Source organism: Erinaceus europaeus, chromosome 10 (assembly GCF_950295315.1).
Source record: "Erinaceus europaeus chromosome 10, mEriEur2.1, whole genome shotgun sequence".
NCBI classification, from domain to species: domain Eukaryota; kingdom Metazoa; phylum Chordata; class Mammalia; order Eulipotyphla; family Erinaceidae; genus Erinaceus; species Erinaceus europaeus.
In genome coordinates this window covers 61,586,003-61,605,937 of record NC_080171.1, presented here as the reverse complement: position 1 = coordinate 61,605,937, position 19,935 = coordinate 61,586,003, and positions in this window count along the sequence as shown.

Below are 19,935 nucleotides of genomic sequence, written 5' to 3'. Positions count from 1 at the left end.
TTCTCATTGATATGTCATCCAGATATTGAAGAAACCTCATTGGAGTTTCTGGCTGATATATGTTCCTAGCTTGCTTTGTTTTGGAACCTGTGTGCTTGTATGGAGGGTTTCTTCTTCTTGCTCCTGTTGCCTTTGTCTTTCCTTCACAAAGTAGCCAGGGCTTTTAGCAATGGGGATGGAGATGGTGGCTGTGGTTCTTTTTTAAAGATGACCTTATTGAAGGTTTGCATCTCTCGAGTATGATCTGGTCTTTTCACCTTTAGAGAGTTTGGTGGATAATCTGAATGGAGATATTTCAGCCCTGGAGTGATTGATGTATCTAGTGTGGACTGGAGTGACTGTATTGTTCGAGTCACCCTCTGTTTCAAAGTGCCCCCAGTTTAGGCTGCTATATTCTGGCTCAGGCACATATCTGTGACACTTCCTGAAGACTCTCCCTGGAATTGGTGTCTTGGATGGAGCTGTTCTACTTGTCTTCACCCTATTCTTGCCTTTAATAGTGTCTTGTCCTGACAAATCTCAAACTGGAATCCTTCACATACAAGTCACAACTTCCCTTGTAGTTTATGTTTTAGGAAGGCTGGATTATAGCTTAGAGGACAGAGGCTATAGGTCTTGCTAAGAACACCTCTCTTACTGAGGATTAGAGAATTGATGTCTTGGTCCTAGATCTTGCTGGCATGTCATTGTGTCATTCAGGGCTCTCCCCTAGTTGCCTCTTATTTATAGTTTTCAATCTTTGTTACTGGTCCAGAAATTTGTGCTAAGTATGCTGATCAGACAGTAATCAGCATGGGTACTTTAGTATATAAAACAAACCACTGCAATTTCTTCTCTGCTTCCCTCTTCTTCATTTGCAAATACATGTAGCACATGCACAGCTGTTATCCTCAAGAAAGAAAAAATGAACCACAAAACTTCAGAGCAGAGAATAGCTTTTTGAAGTTTACTCTCTTGAGAAATTTCTGAAAAAATTTCCCCTTTCTATCCTAGCTTTTTAAATTGCAGTCACTGGCTGGCAGGGAGTGGGATGGGGTAGTGGCGGTGTCTTTTGTTACCATTAGGGTACCTAAAAATTGAATTTAATATTTTTGGGTTCTTTCTATATAGTAGATTTTGCATATTGGGATTTCTCATGGTGATCTTACCTTTGGCTATTTCACTTTTGCAGCGGGACTTCTAGGGCTACTGAGAGACTTGGTCACCTGTTATTCTGATGCTATCCCCTGCTTGCCCAGAAGGATCTTCTTAGTTAGATCTCTCCTTTTCCTGCTCTGCATTCTTCATTTCCCAGAAGGCAGGATCTATCTGTCTTGGAGTTGGATTATACCTGGAATTTGGAGCCTCAACCTCTTTGCCTTTTTCACTTTAATCCCTTGCCCCCTGGAACCTTAATCTCATACAGTGTGTTCTCAACTTTTGTCAGCATCATGGGAAGCAAATGGGCACTGTGTAGCTACAGTGAACATTCACTTACAGAGGACAGAAATCTCAGCAATGCCATTTTGTCAGAATGCTAGATGAAGATACTAAGCTTTTTTTTTTCTTTTTATGTTTATTCTCTAGTTAAAGAAAATTAGAAAGCTTAATTAACATTCCCAGAAGCTGGGGTCAGGCGGTGGTGCACTTGGCTAAATGGACACATTACAGTGCACAAGGACCCAGGTTCAAGCCTTTGGTCCCTACCTGCAGGGGGGGGGGAAGCTTCATGAGTGGTGGAGTAGGGCTGACAGGTGTCTCTCTGTCTCTCTCCCTCTTCCCTCCCCCTCCTTTCAAATTCTCTCTGTCTCTATCCAATAATAAATAACAACAACAACAACAAAAAGAAATAAGAAAAAACATTCCCAGAAGCTGTCAGTATCTGTCAAACTGTTTTCAGTTCCCTGCCAGGAGCAAAGAGCTGTCGGGTCATTCTCCTCAGACCTGGCCAGCTTCAGGAAGAAGTGTATTCCTTTCTTATATAGTATTTCCCTTACAGTGCCTCAGTTTCTTCTTTTACAAACAAGGAAATGATAGTGATTCCTACCTATTCAGTCACTTTACTTCCTACTTGTCACTTGACTAAATGATAGCTCCCACCTCTCACTTGTACAGATCTGCATGGATTGCAGATCTAGGTGACGTTATGTATGGAGATGAGCTAATAGCTTAAGGAGAGTTGTTTGTGAGTGCTATATTTCCCCATTTTGATCCGTTCTTAAAGGTCATTTTCAACATGGCTTCCTGTGACTCTTTTTTTCTTTATGTGTGTGTGTGTGTGTTGTTATTTTTTTGAATTTACAATTGTGGATTCTTCTCACTGTCCTTTTGGAGGAAAAACTCATCCTCTAGTCAACTCTGGCTTTCCATCTTATTGGACAATTCTGATCTCCTTATGACCCCAGTGCTTCTTTAAATGTCTCTCCACGTTTGGGACCCCAAGACCAGGTATTCTTATCTCTTTGACTGTTGAGATTTTGGTGCTCAGGGACCCGGTTGACACTGATGTGAAAATGAGAGAGGAGACAGACATGTCACTAAACTAGGCAGCAGCAGCAGCAGCAGCAGCTCTCAGGATCTTAGTCCAATGACCCTTAGCTCACTCTTTCTCAAGAGTGCTAGTTCTTTTCTAGAACTTCAGGCTAAACTCAGAGGTAGAAAAGTCCTCACTCGATACTTCACAAAAGATTCTCCTTTTTTTCCCCCTAAAAGAGAGCTTCCCCATTAGCCCATTTTAAATATCTTTCATTATATAACAAGAATAAGAACTTTCTCTTAGAAAGTGCAATTTGTTATATTTTTCTATCTCTAATGTTTCCTCAACATTTATCTATTGTCAGAGGTTGTATAAATGCCTGAGTAGGTAGAGGCTATCCCTGTTCAGGTAACTGGATTAATACAGAAGCAATGGTTTCATATTCTTATGATATCAATTGTATTTTGTATTTCAACAAAGAGCAGAAAAGCAACACAACTCATGAAAAGGCTCCCATTTTCATCTTCCATACCATTTCTGATATCTGATCTTATGTAGATATCATCTTTTTATGCAGTTATATATTTTGTATACATATTTTTAAAATACTTTTTTTTTCTTTTTCATCAGAGCACTGCCCAGCTCTGGCTCCACTTCTCCTTGGAGGCTCCCCCCCCTTTTTTTCTTTTCTGTTTTATTGTATAAGACAGAGAAATTGAGAGGGGAGGGGAAGATAGAGCTAAAGACATCTGCAGACTGGCTTCACCACTTGTGAAGTGATCCCCCCCTCCCTGCAGGTGGGGAGCTGGGGGCTGGAATCAGGACTCTTGAGCAGGTCCTTGCACATCGTACTATGTGCACTTAACCCAATGTGCCACTGCCTGACCCTATATATATATATATATATATATATATATATATATATATATGCATTCTTTCATTTAATGACATTGTCTAGAGTTACTGGGTCAGAGCAGATGAAAATTTTCATGAATTTTTTGGACATTCTCCCAAGTTCTCTTCCAAAGCATTGAATGTATCAATTTTTTTCAGTTGCCAGAAGTGCTATGTCTCTGGCCATTTAGAGCAATTGAATAGAGGATAGACTATGTGGGGGATTTGCAGCAAAATGACCGAGCAGATAGTTTACTTCCCAAACAGGCAAACTCAGATTCACACATTAAAGAATCAAGGTGATTGAGTAGGTGATTAATCCCCTTGACTTTTATCCTCCACATGTCGTCATCTTTTGTCATTCAAAGAGTCAAAACATAGACAAGGTAGTAGCACTTTATACTCTTTTTAAGTTTTCTGTCCTTCAACCACATACTTATTTATATAAGAGGGAGTAATGGGGACTGCTAAGACAAAAGACACTCTACTGAATGGTAGAAACTATTTGCACATCATACTAGGAGTTACTGTCCAAGGTATATAAAGAACTCATAAAATGAAAAACAGAAAATCTCATTAAAATGGTCAGGAGAGCTGAGTTGACATTTCACCAAAGAATAAATATTGATGATGAGTATATACATAAAAATACTGATTATTACTTACCAGGGAAATACAAGTCAAAAGATCAAAGAGGTGGTCCAGGAGGTGGTGCAGTGGATAAAATGTTGGCCTCTCAGGCATGAGGTCCTGAGTTCAATCTCCGGCAGCACATGTACCAGAGTGATGTCTGGTTCTTTCTCTCTCTCCTGTCCCTCTCATAAATAAAATATTAAAAAAAAAGTTCAAAGAGAGATCACCTCACACCAGTGCAAATGGCTTATATCAGAAAGACCAGAAACAAGGGTGTATATATAAGGAAGCCTTATATATTATTGCATTCCCAAATGCAAATTAACCTGACTTCTAAGGAAATCACTGTGGAGGCTTTTCAAGATGCCTGAAATAGATTTATCTTATGAACCACAAGTTTTACTCCTAGATATAGAGACTATAAAGCCATGAATTTATAAAGCTACATGCATTTCTCTGTTCATTGTTGTGCTGTTTATAGTAATGAATGTATGGAAACATGTCAAATGACAGACGAGTGGATAAAGATGTGGTATATGCATGCAGTGAAATATATGAAGAGATAAAATTTTGCCATTTGTAGTAATATGGATGGGGCTGGAGGGTATTAACACTAAAAGAAATAAGTCAGACAAATATCAAATACCTTCACTCATTTGCGGAATAGAAACAAAATAAGAGAATAGAGAAAACCAAAACTAACTGTTGCATTTGGACCCCACAACTGAGCTACCCAGGGAAGAAAGGTGTATTAGAGGCACAAAGGATTTAGGGGATCCAGCAGTAGTGGAGGGATGCAGGCACTTCAGTGTTGGAAAAACTTACATTTGAAGTGATGTGAAAAAACACTCTTGAAAGACATACATTAATGTAAGCCAGTGTTTGCTCAAAGGGTGTGATGGAGGTTATAGAAAAGGAGAACATAGGTCTGTACAGGAAGGCAAGTCTATAGTCTTGCTTCCTCAGTGTTTGAATCACACAGATAGTGAGTGTAGACCAGCCACTGCATTCACTGCATTCACCCTTTAGGGAGCTCTTATCCCTTTTTATATGTAAGACCAAAGACACCGTAAGCCTTATTTTGGGAATGAATAATGAATCTTGTGTGTGTGTGGGGTAAACACACAGATTAAAAACCTGAACATCAGGGTCAGGGGATACTAAAGGAGTTTCCTCATCACCCTTTGACAAAACTAATTGCAAAAAAAGCAAAGCAGTTCCTAATTTTTTGGGTAGTTTCTGTGGATAGAACCTCAGCAGCAGCCCACATTTGGGAACCAGTCTTTCCCTAAGTTGGAGTTGTTAACGGCATTGCAGCCATCAACTTTTCCTCAAAGCTGAAAACTAGGAAGAAGTATCAATGTTTCTTGTTCAATTAGCCAACCTATTACAATTCCCTCCCTTCCACTATTAGATAGCTCTTTAGTACATATGTAAATGTTATCAATATATTTAGATAAAATCTCAATATAGACCTGATATAAGGCACAGTTAGTAGAAAGATATTTGTCTTCATACTAAACCCAAGAGAACCAGGGTATTTTGAATTGTGAGGTATATATAACAAGGACTAACTTTCGTCCTTAAGACAACCTTCTCCTGGCTAATGGAATTTCTGTTGCTGCTGGTGATTTGCCTCAAATCGGATCTGTCACCTAAAAACTATTCTATGGTTGTAGCACAGGGTCTTAACTATTTATCTGTTAGTAGAAGATAACATTTAATGAGTACTCACTAAGTGCTACTACTGTACTAAGTTCCTATTATCTACAAAATCTTAAGTCTTTATAGCAATCTGAACATAGCAGTTTCATTTTCCCCATTTTACAGATGGGGAGACAGGGTTGGAAAAGATAAGTAACTAACTTACTCAAACTCCACAGATGGCACATGGTGCATGTATATTAACACTCAGCTGTTGGATTACAGAATTTGCTTTCCTAAATTGCCACTGTGTGAGAGCATGTAGGAAATTAAACAAAACAAAACAAGTAGAAAGCAGAAGAAATAGTATGACAATGGGCACAGTGCAGAACCAGGAATATTTTGTTTGAAAGAAGCTTTTTCTTAGTTGGCTGTTAGGTCAATGTTGGACTTGTGGTTGAACAGCTGGACTGACCTGGGAATCAGAGAAATGGCTTTTTTAGCCAGAGAAATTGAACAGCTGTTTTGAAAAGAAGACTCAGTGGAGGCGCAAAGTAAGTCTACTAGTGAGGACTATCACAGCTAATTTCAAACTCTGTGCTAGGAATGGTTCCCAAAGCCTTCTTATGCAGAAATTAAGTCTGTTGCTAGCATAAATGAGAAAGCAAACTTAGATATAAATGAGACAAACAAGCCTAGAAGTCAAATAACTTTAGTACACTTAGTTAACAGGTAGTAGGAGCAATCTCAACTCCACTGTCCTCGATTAACTGCCACACTTTAAAAAAGGTTGTATAACTTAAACCACACTGGCAGCTAATTGGAAAATTTGGCTGTAGTATATGAGCAATACATCTCTTTTAGAAAAACATTGACGTTGAAACTCTCAAGAGGTCTTTACTGACAAGAAAAGCTAAGATACCTTTTTTTCTTTCTTCACTGAATTTGTTGAATCAGGTGAAATTATGGTTGAGTTGCAGTGACCGTGTTATATACCTCGTGTGTGTGTGTGTGTGTGTGTGTGTGTGTGTGTTACAGCTGAAATGTTAAAGCACAGCTTTGTAGACATTTATTTAGAGCTTCAGAACTGCAGTTGTGAAAACACAGACCCAATAAGCACTTGAGCTATGCGCTTTCCTAACATGGAAAGGAACATGCTTACATAGGCAGAGGGGGCAGTGTTAGTCCTCATGACAGCTTTCTTCATGCAGATAAAAGTTTTTAGTCAGTGCAGTTCTGATTGGTGGAAACTTGTCAGGTGGTAAGTGTTTGCATTTCAGCCCTGGATGGCCTTTGACTTTCTATGTGTTTCACCCTTGAGACTTAACCTGGGTGGATGCAGAATGTAGCATGCTTAAATGCTGGGTTACCTTGATGTTCCCAAGATTAGACCCTCTGCTGGTGTGTCTGGGCATGCTTGGGACCTGACCCAAAATAGCCTCCTGACTCTGCTGATTTTTTGCCTACATGCCAAGTTTTTTTTTTTTGTCTTTTCCTATTATTTATCATCTCAAAACATTTTTTATAAGAGAGTAGTCTGTCTAAACTGTTAAAACCATGTTACCTACTATTGTAGTAATGTTTAGAGCCTTAAGGGAAAAATCAAAAGTACTGAAAGAAATTTATGTCTGCAAGAAGAATTTTTGCAGTGTATCAGTGTATCTTTACTGAATTCTATAGTTGCATCAGAACACACATTTTTCATAAAATAGAATATTTTACTTCATTAGTGCAATGAATATTATATAAAAAAAGGACAGAAAATGCTGTGGGGGGCCAAGTGGTGGCTGGCTGGCGCACATGGTTAAGAGCACACGTTACAGTGAGCAAGGATCAAGGTTCAAGTTCCTGGTCCCCACATACAGGGGGAAAGCTTCACGAGTGGTGAAGCAGGGCTACAGGTGTCTCTCTGTCTCTTTCCTTCTCTATACCTCCCTCTCAATTTCTCTCTGTATCCAATAATAAGTTAATTAAATAAAAAATAAATCAAAAGAAAATGCTGTGACATAAACTTGCTTTTGGCGCTTTGTTTTGAGCCTTGTTATGTTAATGAAGACCAACCTGTTGTTCCAAATGAGCCTGTATTTAAAAGATATTCACTTGGGAGGCGGGTTAAGCGCAGGTGACACAAAGCTCAAGGACTGGTGTAAGGATCCCGGTTTGAGCCCCCAGCTCCCCACCTGCAGGGGAGTCACTTCACAAGTGGTGAAGTAGGTCTGCAGGTGTCTATCTTTCTCTCCCCCTCTCTGTCTTCCCCTCCTCTCTCCATTTCTCTCTGTCCTATCCAACAACAATGACATCAATCATAACTACAATAATAAAACAACAAGGGCAACAAAAGGGAATAAATAATAAATATCTTTAAAAAGATATTCACAATATAGCACACAGTTTTTACCTCAGCTGATCTAGGGAAAGTCAGTTGTGTGATAACTAATAGTACCTGGGCTATTGTATGTGATTGTCTTAATACTGTGTATATGAAATACTTACCCTCACTTGTTACTCAGTAAAGTCATCTGTGAGAATTACCGACTTCTTACTTTGTATTAAAAATGAAAGAAATGAAAGTTTGGGGTCAGGTGGTGGCAAACTTGCTTGTTACAATGTACAAGGACCTGGGTTCAAGGCTCCACAACCCTAGTGGTCACCTGCAGGAGCAAACTTCAAGGGGGTGAAGCAGTGCTGCAGGAATCTCCTCTTTGATTTCTCTGTCCTTATTCAATAAGTAAATATTAGACAAATAAAAATAAAAGCTTAGGAAACTTTGGTTCTATATGTTCAAATAACTTTGTTTCTTATGACCCTTTATAACGTACTTGAACAGAACCATTAATTTTGGGTCAAAAACTATAAGAAGATTAAGAGCATATAGCTAACACACTTAGTGGGATTCATGATTTCTGAACACCAAGACTTTAATGAGCACCATAGTTCTTCACTATTTCTACCAGTGATTCTATGCAGTTATTTTTTGAACTTATTTTATAATTTATTAATTACTAGGACTGGGGAAACAGCATAATCGTTATGCAAAAACACTTTCATGCCTGAAGCTCTGAACTACCAGGTTCAAACCCCAGAACAACCGTAAGTCAGAACTGAGCAGTGCTCTGGTTAAAAAAAACCAAAACATATATATTGCTTTTTAGGGGCTTAGACATCAGACAACAAAGAATGATGAATCTTTGAATGATAAATTTTGGTGAAGCTCAGTCTTTTCTAGCAAGTTTCTGAATTACAGTTGTGGGAGCTAAAATTCAGGGAAAGAGCAGTGATCATTTGAATAGAGAAGATGAAATCGAGAATCTAGGATTTCAAGGTAGAGTTCCCAGAACAAGTGCAAAGAAGAGAGAGCTAGGAACAGTGAAGAAAAAAAAAATCCATAGCCATGAAGAGAGTCACTTTTGGGTATTTAACAATTAGTAGTACTTGTATATAAGGAAAGCTCTATTCAGAAGGATTAGTGAGAGTACGTGCAGCTCATTCAGAGCCAGAATGGTTCCTGTTCCTACTACCATGACCACAAAAATCTCAGAATTTATAGGGTACTGGTAAATTGATAAAAGTTAAGGAAAACTAGCCTTAAAATATTGTTCTGGTTCTGTTTAATACTGTTTAAAGATCAAAAGTAGAAACTTTTAAAAAAAAGATAACACAGAGTAATTGAGAGAGGACAGGGAGATAGAGAGGGAAGGATGTCTGCAGATCTATCTGCTTCACCACTTATGAAGTGGACCCCCTGCAGATGGGGAGCAGAGGCTTGAACCCAGGTCACTGGGCTTGGTAGTATGTGTGCTCAAATGAGTGTGCCACTGCCCCTCCCCCCCCAAAAGCTTTTTCCATGTAACAACAACATGTCCCAGAACAAAGTTTAAGAATATTTGTATGAAAACATCTAGCACCCAATAAGGTAAGCATTCACATAATTTTGAATCTGATAAAAAGTTAATGCAAATGTAAAAAGCAGGAAAATATATAACTTATGAAGAGAAAAATTACTCAGAATTCATACAGAAAATAGAATTTGTGGACAAAGAAATGAAAGTTATTTTAACCATATTTCATATGCTTAAGAAGATAGAGGAGTGATTAACTATGTTAAGTAGCAACATTTATCTATAGTCAGAACAGTACTTATTCTTGTTGAATATTCATAGGAGAGGGCCATGAAGTTGCCTTCTGAGAGGCAGAAAAAAATATATCTTGATCCAGGTGGTCATATATGCACAAGAACATGTAAAATTTAGCATGTTGAGAGATAGCTCAGCTGTTGAGCATAAAACTAGCAAGCCTTAGACCCCGTGAGACTGTAGGCTTGATCCCTGACACCATTATATGTGAGAGCTGAGCACTGTGCAGGTTCTCTTTCATAATGTAGTTCTTTTTTTTTAAAGGTAAAGCTATATGTTTTAAGACCTGTGTGATTGACTTCCAGGTGACAAAAAACATCAACCCACGAATGTGTCGTTGAGCTCCGCTTCCCCAGAGCTCTGCCCCACTAGGGAAAGAGACAGGCAGGGAGTATGGATCGACCTGCCAACACCCATGTTCAGCAGGGAAGCAATTATAGAAGACAGACCTTCCACCTTCTGCACCCCATGATGACCCTGGGTCCATACTCCCAGAGGGATAAAGAATAAGAAAGCTATCAGGGGATGGGATGGGATACGGAGTTCTGGTGGTGGGAATTGTGTGGAATTGTAGCCCTCTTATCCTATGGTCTTGTCAGTGTTTCCATTTTATAAATAAAAATTAAAAAAAATTTACCCATGATTTCTGAATGAAAGCACACATGCACGCACACAATTGGAAGTGACCTATATGGTATTCTAATTGGGTGAGAAGGGGCAGGCTAGATTGAACTTGAAGCACCACAATCCTATTCCCATAGACCTATAAAAAAGCAGTAGTCCCTTGTTGTCTTGTTCTCTGCCAACCACTGAGTTTCCGTGGTACTGTTATGACCTAGAGAGAGGTTTTTTCCACTATCAGCTTTGAACCCCTGACAATAACGACCTGTTTTGAAAGTCACCTGACCCAAGTCCTCACAGATACCAAATATAATGAGAAGACAGAGGAAACTACCACAGCATAAACTGGAAGAAAACACCACATTCAACAGAGCTATGTGAAAGTCCTAGAGAGGACATTGTAACTATGGTTATAAGGATGTTCATAGAAGTAAGAAGCTCAGCAGTAGAAAACTTGAACAAAGATAAATTATGGAAGTATGAGAAAGTGATAAAAATAATTAAGAGAAGGAATATCTTTACTGAATTACAAAATTCAGCTAGTGCCCATATATGACATATATTCTTACTACATATTTTTCTGAATTGTTTAATGTAGTGCTCAAATATAGAATTTTTCTGGCAAGACATGTAGTCATTTGTGTTGTTGTTTTGCTCCTGTTGATGTAAGAACTTCCTCATAATATACATACTGGTTGTGATTGCCTACAATTTTAGTTTGCTTCTGAGATCCAGTAATCAGTGAATTTCTCTATAAATGAGAAGTCACCCATTACTGGTATTATAGGCATAACATTCTGTACTGGTAGTGAATTGTCCATAATTTTTAGATAGTTGATAATATCTTTGCATAATTTATAGCATTTTAATATGTTTTAAAAATGTTATTCAGTTGAGTACTGCATAGTGAACTGTAATAAAATGGAGGAAATAAATTGTACCATGGAGTGCACAATGAAGTACAAATACTTAGATGTAAAACACGAGTCTGGTGTACACCAGCCAATGCAAGGATGAGATTGAAGCTGAAAGAGCTGATGACAGATGAGATGCTTGAAAGTGAGCCTCTGTGCTATTGTTTTTATTTTTTAAAGTGATTTAGTATTGATTTACAATATGATAAGATATTAGGGGTATAATTCCATTGAGTTTCCACTAGCAGAGTGCCGTGTCTTTATCCCCTTCATTGAAAACTACAATAGTTCTTCCTAGGTTGCAGATATGGGCTGACTGTCTGTCTATAACTATACATGACACCTATTTTTTTACCCATTTTTTCTATGGTCCTGTCATTTAAAAAATTTTATTTATTTATTATTGGATCGAGGCAGGAAGGAATTGAAAGGAAGAGTGACACAGACACCTGCAACGCTGTCTCACCACTCATGAAACTTTTCCTCCTGTGGATGGGAGCTGGGGGCTTGAATCCAGACTGTAATGTGTGTGCTTAACCAGGTGTGCCACCACCTGCCCCCTCTGTCTTCTCTTTCTAAGTCACACTTACACATATTACTGCTTACTGTTGTTGTTTTTCCATGAATAAAGTTCTCATATATTACCACAGCACTGAATTGTGAAAGAACTGTTGATAGTTGTAGTTGTAACTCTGAGTAGTTGGTAAGCAAATAAGCCACTGAGAGAAAGTTGTAATTTTAACATTTTACTTTCAATAGTCAAAATTAACAGACTTTTCTGTACCCCATATATATATTCTTCTGGTACCAGGACCAAATATGTGATTTCCCCCCCCTGTTCCCAGGCACCTTTGTTCTTTTCTTTTCTTTCTTTTTTGTGATTTAATATTAACAAAATGACATGTTAACAGGGGTGTAATTCCATACTGGTCCCACCACCAGAGTTCTGAATCCCCATCCCTCTATTGCAAACCACTGTAGTTCTTCCAAGGTAGCAGACATGGGCAGACTATCATCTCTACCACTGTCTGCTTAGATTTGTACATAATTGCCCCCTTTTTCTTCTAGGTTCAGTCCTCTCCCCACCCCCCACCCCCAAGCCACTCATGACACCATCTGCAGAGAGAGGAGGAGGAATATTTGGATGTACTCCTCCCTCCTTTCTCCTCTCTCTGCGGGTCCTGATGGAACTGGAGTTCAGAGCCATTTTATCCTCTTCCTCCTATCACTTCTCCCCCTCTAGAAATATTGATCAACATTGTTTCTGGGGTACAGCAGGTAAGAGTTCTGGCTTCTGTAATTACTTCTTTGCCTGACATGGACATTGGCAGGTTGATCCATAACCCCAGCCTATTTCTGTCTTTCCCTAGTGGGGTAGGGCTCTAGAGAGGTCAGGTTCTAGGACATTGGCGAGGTTGTTGCATGTGTTTGTTGTGGTTTTTTTTTTTTCTCTGTTTTCATCTGAACTCTTTATACTAAGTATCTCTTTTAGTAACTCTTAAGCTGAAGTCTATGTAGAAAATCCCTTAGTTTTTATACACATATAAAAATCTATTTTAAATATTTTACTGCATAAAACTCTTAGCACACTGAAAATTTCACTCCATTATCTTCTGTTAACTGCTTATACTGATTGGAAATCATTGTTTAGTACAAGTTTTAGTTTGTAAGCTATTTGTCCCTTAGTGGCAGGCAGTACTTTCTTACTGTACCTTTAATGTTTTATATTGTCACCGATACATTGATAGGAATTTATCTGCTCTGCTTTCAGACTTTCGATCTTTATTTTTTTAAAAAAATATTTATTTATTCCCTTTTGTTGCCTTTGTTGTTTTATTGTTGTAGTTATTATTGTTGTCGTCACTACTGGATAGGACATAGAGAAATGGAGAGAGGAGGGGAAGGCAGGGGGAGAGAAATATAGACACCTGAAGACTTGCTTTACCACTTGTGAAGCGACTCCCCTGCAGGTGGGGAGCCAGGGGTTCAGAACTTTCAATCTTTCTGTATTGCTTATTGTTTCTTTTTCATCCCTTCTTTTCTTTTATCCTTATTTGATGTATGTGAGCTCATGTTGGATCTATTTAAATCTACTCCATCTATTTCTCATTCACATTTCACATTACTGTGCAGCATTTGGCTTCATTTCCTTTGTGTACTGCTATCTAATTCACTGTTATCCTCTACTTAATCATCTCTGGCATTTACGTCTGAATTTTTACATTCCAGTCATTATATTTCATTTCTCATTTCTGTATTTCATTTTAACACGTTTGCCACTTTTGTTTCATTGTGTCTTTTTCTTCCTGAATTTATCCTTTTTTCATATCTTTTAGCTATCTTAAAATCATTTTGAAATTGTTCTATTTCTTTGATTTGGTAGGAAAGTGAACAGTTAATAGTCTGTTTCCGATTTGCTAGGCAATCTTGCTCAGTATTTATTTTCTTATGTGTTCTGAATGTTTGTTTGCATGTTTGCAGGATAAGTTAGTGCTTTTTTTTTTTTTCTGGACCAAACTTTGAGTACGTATTTTTATGATACCCTTACTGCGTAGCTTAGACTCTTCAGTTCACCATAATTTCCTATGTTAGTTGTCTAAAACCTGTATTTTATTAAGATCCTGAAGATGTCACATATCCCTTTTTTAAAAAAAATCTTTATCTGTTGGATAGAGAGAGAAATTGAGAGGGGAGGGGGGATAGAGTGGGAGAGAGACAGAGAGACACCTGCAGCAGTGCTTCACCACTTGTGAAGTTTTCCTCCTGCAGGTGGGGACCAGGGGCTCGAACCAGGGTCCTTGCGCACTATAACATGTGCGCTCAACCGGGTGCACCACCACCTGGCCCCTACCCCTTGTATCTTAAAAGAGTCCTCAAGACCCACCCACATGTTCAGTGATATGGTAGTAGGTCTCATGGGGCTAAGCATATGGTTATATTCATGTCTAAAGTTATTATTGTCAAAGTATTTATGTCTACATCAAGGGACAAAGACACAAAGGAATCTGGGAAAACACATGATAGACTTTCTTATATCCTCTATCTTCTACGAGGAGACCATGCCTGGTATGTTTATGTTTACTATAGCAGTAAAATATGCAGATGTGGGGGCTGGGAGTTAGAACTGGAGTTAAAGCCCATATTAAATCCAAGATGTTTTCGCTTCAAAAGTCTTAACATATTAACATAATTCTATCTGAAGAGATTTTTTTTTGTAAGTGCCATTCATTTACAAAGTGCTTCACTGAGCATCTGCCCCGTCTGCTGATGGGTGTTCAGATTGATTGAATATTTTTGCTATTGCAAATCATGCTGCTATGAACATAGAGAGGCCTGTATATTTTTGAATAGCTATATCAATGTCGTCAGAAAATCTGTGTGTGTGTGTGTGTGTGTGTGTGTGTGTGTGTGTGTGTGTGTGTGTGTTCGTGTGTTCCATCACTCAGCTTTCGTCTTGTGGGGTCTCGTGTTTGGATGCTCACGTAGGTCTGTGTAGGTTATGAGAATTAGAACTGGGCATTAATTTTTGGGGGAGTCACTATTCAACCCACTATAGTGTTCAAAATTTTCTTTTCTAGTAGATGTTCACTTATATGGACAACCTCTGTAGTAGTTTGTATTAAAATTCTAGACTCCCAGAAAAAAGGCAGGTTGCACTATAATTTTCACTGTGTGAATAATCCAGGCACAGAAAATATTTCCCCAGTGCCTACCCTGAGCTGCCACTTTGTAAGTGGGCCCTTTGAAAGATAACTCCCTTTCACTCTTATCCAAGGCATCTTTATATTGGGAACAAGTAATGGAAGAAATCATTATATATAGAGAATGGCTTTGAGCATGCTGAGTATTTTTTGGATATGAAATATAAACTCTGCCCTAGTTCTTGTAGCCTGGATCAAAACAGTGCCTGTTCTTTGTTATGGAGAAGAGGGTATTGGCAAAAGCTCCCGTATCAAAGAGCCTGACCTTGCGTGCTAAGCCTCAATAAGCAAAGGGTCACAATGACGTTAGTAAATGATAAGTATGTAGAATTGATGACCTAATGTCTGTACAGTGAGGTCCCAGGGCATGGGGTTGAAGTCAAATATAAAGTACCCTGTGGATGCCACACAGAGTATTCTTTAAGTGAATTGTTTATATGTGGCAAACTTGCTTTGAACTTTTGCTTTCCGGGATGTGACTGTACTAAATGCCAGTAAAAGGAGTCCAAACCTTGATTGGGTGCTGCACTTCAACTTATCCCTGTCTGTGGGGAACTTTCCTGGAGGCAGCCACTCTGGGCACAGCTGCTCAATGCATTATGGGTGTGTCTTCTTTTTCACTTCAGATTTGTGTGGGACCTGATGTCCCCACATCTTTATTGCAAAATTATCAGTTGGACCTCATGATGTAGGAACCAACCTGCCATGTTGACTAATAGTCAAGTCCTCCCAGAGTCCTCAGTTTACCCAGTTAAAACACATCCCACTAAATAGCACTGGACATGCATGCCTGAGCTTCCTGGTCCTATCCCTGGTGGTACATGTACTAGAGGGATGCTCTGACTTGTCTCTCTTCCTCTCATGTCAGATTTTTTGTTGTCTCTCATAATGAACAAAATTATAAAACCACATAAAGCGTCCTATTAACCATAAAGATCTGCCTTAGCAACCCTGACGGCTTCTTCAAATCATATGCTTATCTAACTTGTAGATTTTTTTTTTTTTTTTTTTGCTTCCAGGGTTATCACTGGGGCTCAGTGCCTTCACTAGGAATCGACTAATCCTGGTGGCCATTTTTTTCCCATTTTGTTGCCCTTGTTGTTGTTATTATTGTTGGATAGGACAGAGAAATCAAGAGAGGAAGGGAAGACAGAAAGGGGGAAGGAAATATAGACACCTGCAGACCCGCTTCACTACTTGTGAAGCAACCGCCCTGCAGGTGGGGAACTGGGGCTTGAACCGGGATCTTATGCCAGTCCTTGAACTTCTCAGCATGTGCACGTAACCTGCTGTACTACTGCCTGGCCCCCCAACTTATAGCTTTTAACAGGAACCACAGTTTGTGAATACAGTTAATCTCTGTTCCAGCAGTATAAGGCCAGTGAGTTCAGTTTCAGATGGTCCCATCAGAGACCCCATTCCTTTCCCTGGGCCTTTGTGTGTTACTCAAACAGGCCAGCCAACTTTTACTATAATTTCATAGCATTTAGGACACTGAGGGATGTTCAAATCTTAACAGTCTCAGAATCTGAGTCTTATTCACTAGGGGGGGTTAGTGGGGGCTGGGGAGGGATGGGGGAGAAAGGTCTGTTTTCACTGCAGCATGATTAGTACTAAGGTTAAAATAGCCCATAGATTGTATAAGGTTTTAGCTAGAACCAAATCTAGGCTATTAAGATCTTGAACTCAAGATCCCTAAGATATCAGCAACTTTTCTACTGTAGTGGCAAATTCAGTACACCAAGGGACAGATAGTTGTGTGGCTCAACCCACCTGTGATAACTGTTTATATATCAACCCCACACCTTTGATAGCTGTTTATATATCAGCTCCACCACCAACCTAAATCTCTCTTCACTATTAAGGCTCTATGTCTATGGTGCCTCACTTTATTTAAAATGATGACTCAATAAACATAAGTCATAGCAAAAACCACTCACTGATTGGAATTTGTAAGTTTTCTTTTTTTAAGTTTTTTTGGGGGTGGTGCCAGGTAGTAGTACACCTGGTTAAGTGCACATACTATAGTGCACATACTACAGGACCTGGGTTCAAGCTCGTGGACCCACCTGCAGGGGAGAGCTTCACAAGTGGTTAAGCAGGGCTTTAGGCGTCTCTGTCTCTCTCCTTCTTTTATCTCCCTCCCCTTCTCAATTTCTCTCTGTCTCTATGTAATAATAAATAAAGGTCAAAAATTAAAAAAATTTATATTATCATTATTTATTGGATAGATTCAGCCAGAAATTAGGAGGGAAGAGGATAATAGATAGGGAGAAAAACAGGGAGACACCTGTAACACTGCTTCACCACTTACAAAGCTTTCTCCCTGTGGGTGGGGACCAGGGGGTGGAACCCCTGCATTTGTGAATTTTAACATGTGCATTCAACAAGGTGTGACAGCACTCAGCCCTGAATCTGTTAGTTTTCAATAGTCAGAGTTTAAATGTCAGTAGGATCATATATGGCAAAAAGCAAGGGAATTATACACTTTTCATATTTTTTTCTTTGTGACGTTCACTCATATCATTTGAAAATAACCTTTCATAATATGTTGATAAAGTAATCACACACACACACACACACACACACAAGAAAACACTGCCATTATTATTTTTTTTCCTTCTGGGCTAGGTGATGGAACACCTGGTTGAGCACAAATATTACTCTGTGCAAGGATTAGAATTCAAGCCCTCAGTCTCCACCTGCAGGGGGGAAGCTTCATGAGTGGAGAAGCAGTGTGTGGACAAGCTGCAGGTGTGTCTCTGTTGCTCTTGCTCTATGTCTCCCACTCTCTTTCAATTTCTTGCTGTCTCTATTAAATAAATAAATGAATATTGAATTATTACTACTATTTTCCTTTTGGTAATTGTAAGTTTTGTTCCCAACCCTAGTAACAAAGTCAGCAGTTATAGGGCTAAAATTTAGCTACTGGGCCAGCAAGGAGGGAAGAAGGTACAGGAAAAGTAGAGAGATTGCTCCCTGTTTTTCTTACCCTGAGAAGAGAGCAACTAATTGCTTAGTATTTTTGGTCCATTTAAAGATCACTTTTGGGGTGGAGGGTAGATAGCATTATGGTTATGCAAACAGACTTTCATGCCTGAGACTACAATGTCCCAGGTTCAATCCCCTGCACCACCATAAGCCAGAACTGAACAGCGTTCTGGTAAAAAAATAAAATTAAAAAAAAAAAATAAAGACAATTTGGGTCCCTGGCTCCCCACGTGCAGGGGAGTCTCTTCACAAACTGTGAAGCAGGTCTGCAGGTGTCTGTCTTTCTCTTCCCCTCCTCTCTCCATTTCTCTCTGTCCTATCCAACAACAAAAACAACAACTACAACAATAAAATAACAAGAGCAACAAAAGGGAAAAATAAGGGGATTCTGGAAGATGGCGGATTGAGAAGCTGCTAGTGGCTTGAACTCTGACAACATCTACTGGAAACGGTAGGATTTTTTTGCCTTTAGAGGACAGTCAATAAGGGGTCCTAACAGTGACACTAAGGAGGTGACTATAACTCAGTTTGGGTTAGAAAATAGAATAAAAAGAAAGGAAAAACATTTTTAAAAATTATTCCTGAAGTGCACCCCTGACCTCCCCCCCCCCCCCATAACCAGTCCCTGGGGACCAGAGATCTGCTTCTAGCAGGCTCCCCTGCTGAGCTTCTTTCTTTACCAAGATTCCTGTCCCACCAGGGGGTGTCATTCCAATTCCAATTCTATTCCCTTCTGAAACCATTGGCCTTTTTTCTTTCTAAGTGGCCAATTCCAACTACAAATATTCCACCAAGCAGAACCTTACTCAGACAGGGAAAGAGTGCCAGAGGTTTTTTGTTTGTTTGTTTGCTTTATTTTCTCAACAATCAGCTGCCTCTGCTCAGGGGGCCTGAGGCAATCTGGAGCCATCCAAGCTGAAGACAGGTTTTTTACTCTGTTCTATTTTATTATCAATACTAGATAAATGTATATCCCTTTCCCCCTCTCCTTTAGGTTGACCAGAATGAACTCTTAGTGTATTTTCCATTGCTAGGGGACTGGGTGTCTTATCCACTGTTAAAGTAACTTGTTTCACTCTTCCTACATCCCCTCCCCATTCTCCTCCTCCCCCCTGCCTAGATAATTAAATAATAAATAAATAAATAAATAAATACTCTTTCCTTTCACTGCTTTTATTACTGTTCTTTTTCTTATCTTTTTTCTTTTCTCTCTTTCTCTTTTTTCTTCTTCTTTTTTCTCATTCTTGTCATCCTTTCTTCCTTCCTCCTTCATCTTTCTAAATCCACTGATACACGTTTGGGAATTATTTTGGGGAAGAAATCTGACTCAGAGTGAACTCTCTCTGCGTGTATCTCTGCTCTATTTCCCTTTCTCCTCTAGCTACCCCTAGAATATACAGTGGATAGCAGATTTGTATAACTGTCTATTCTAGCTATTCTTGTCTATTCCTGAGGTGTTTTTTTCCCATTTTTATTTTATTTATTTATTTATTTATTTATTTATTTATTTTTGTTTTACTTTCTTGACAATCAGCTGCCTCTGCTCAGGAGGCTTGAGGCATTCTGGAACAGATTTTTTACCCTGCTCTATTTTATTATCAATATTATATAAAGGTGTATCTCTCCCCCCCCCCTCCTTTAGGTTGACCAGAATTAACTCTTAGGGTATCTTCCATTGCTAGGGGACTAGGTTTCTTATCCATTGTGAGAGGAACTTGTTTCACTACTCCTATCTCCTCTACCCAATCTCCCCTTCTCCCTCCCCCAAGCTAATTAATAAAATAAAATAAAATATAAAATAAATTAATCAATTAAAAAAGTTTCCTTTCACTACTCTTTTATTACAGCTCCTTTTCTTATCTTTTTCCTTTTCTCTCTCTTGTTTCTCTTTTTTTTATCTTGTCTTCCATTTCTTCCTTCCTTCTTCTTTGTCTTTCTTTCTGAATTCA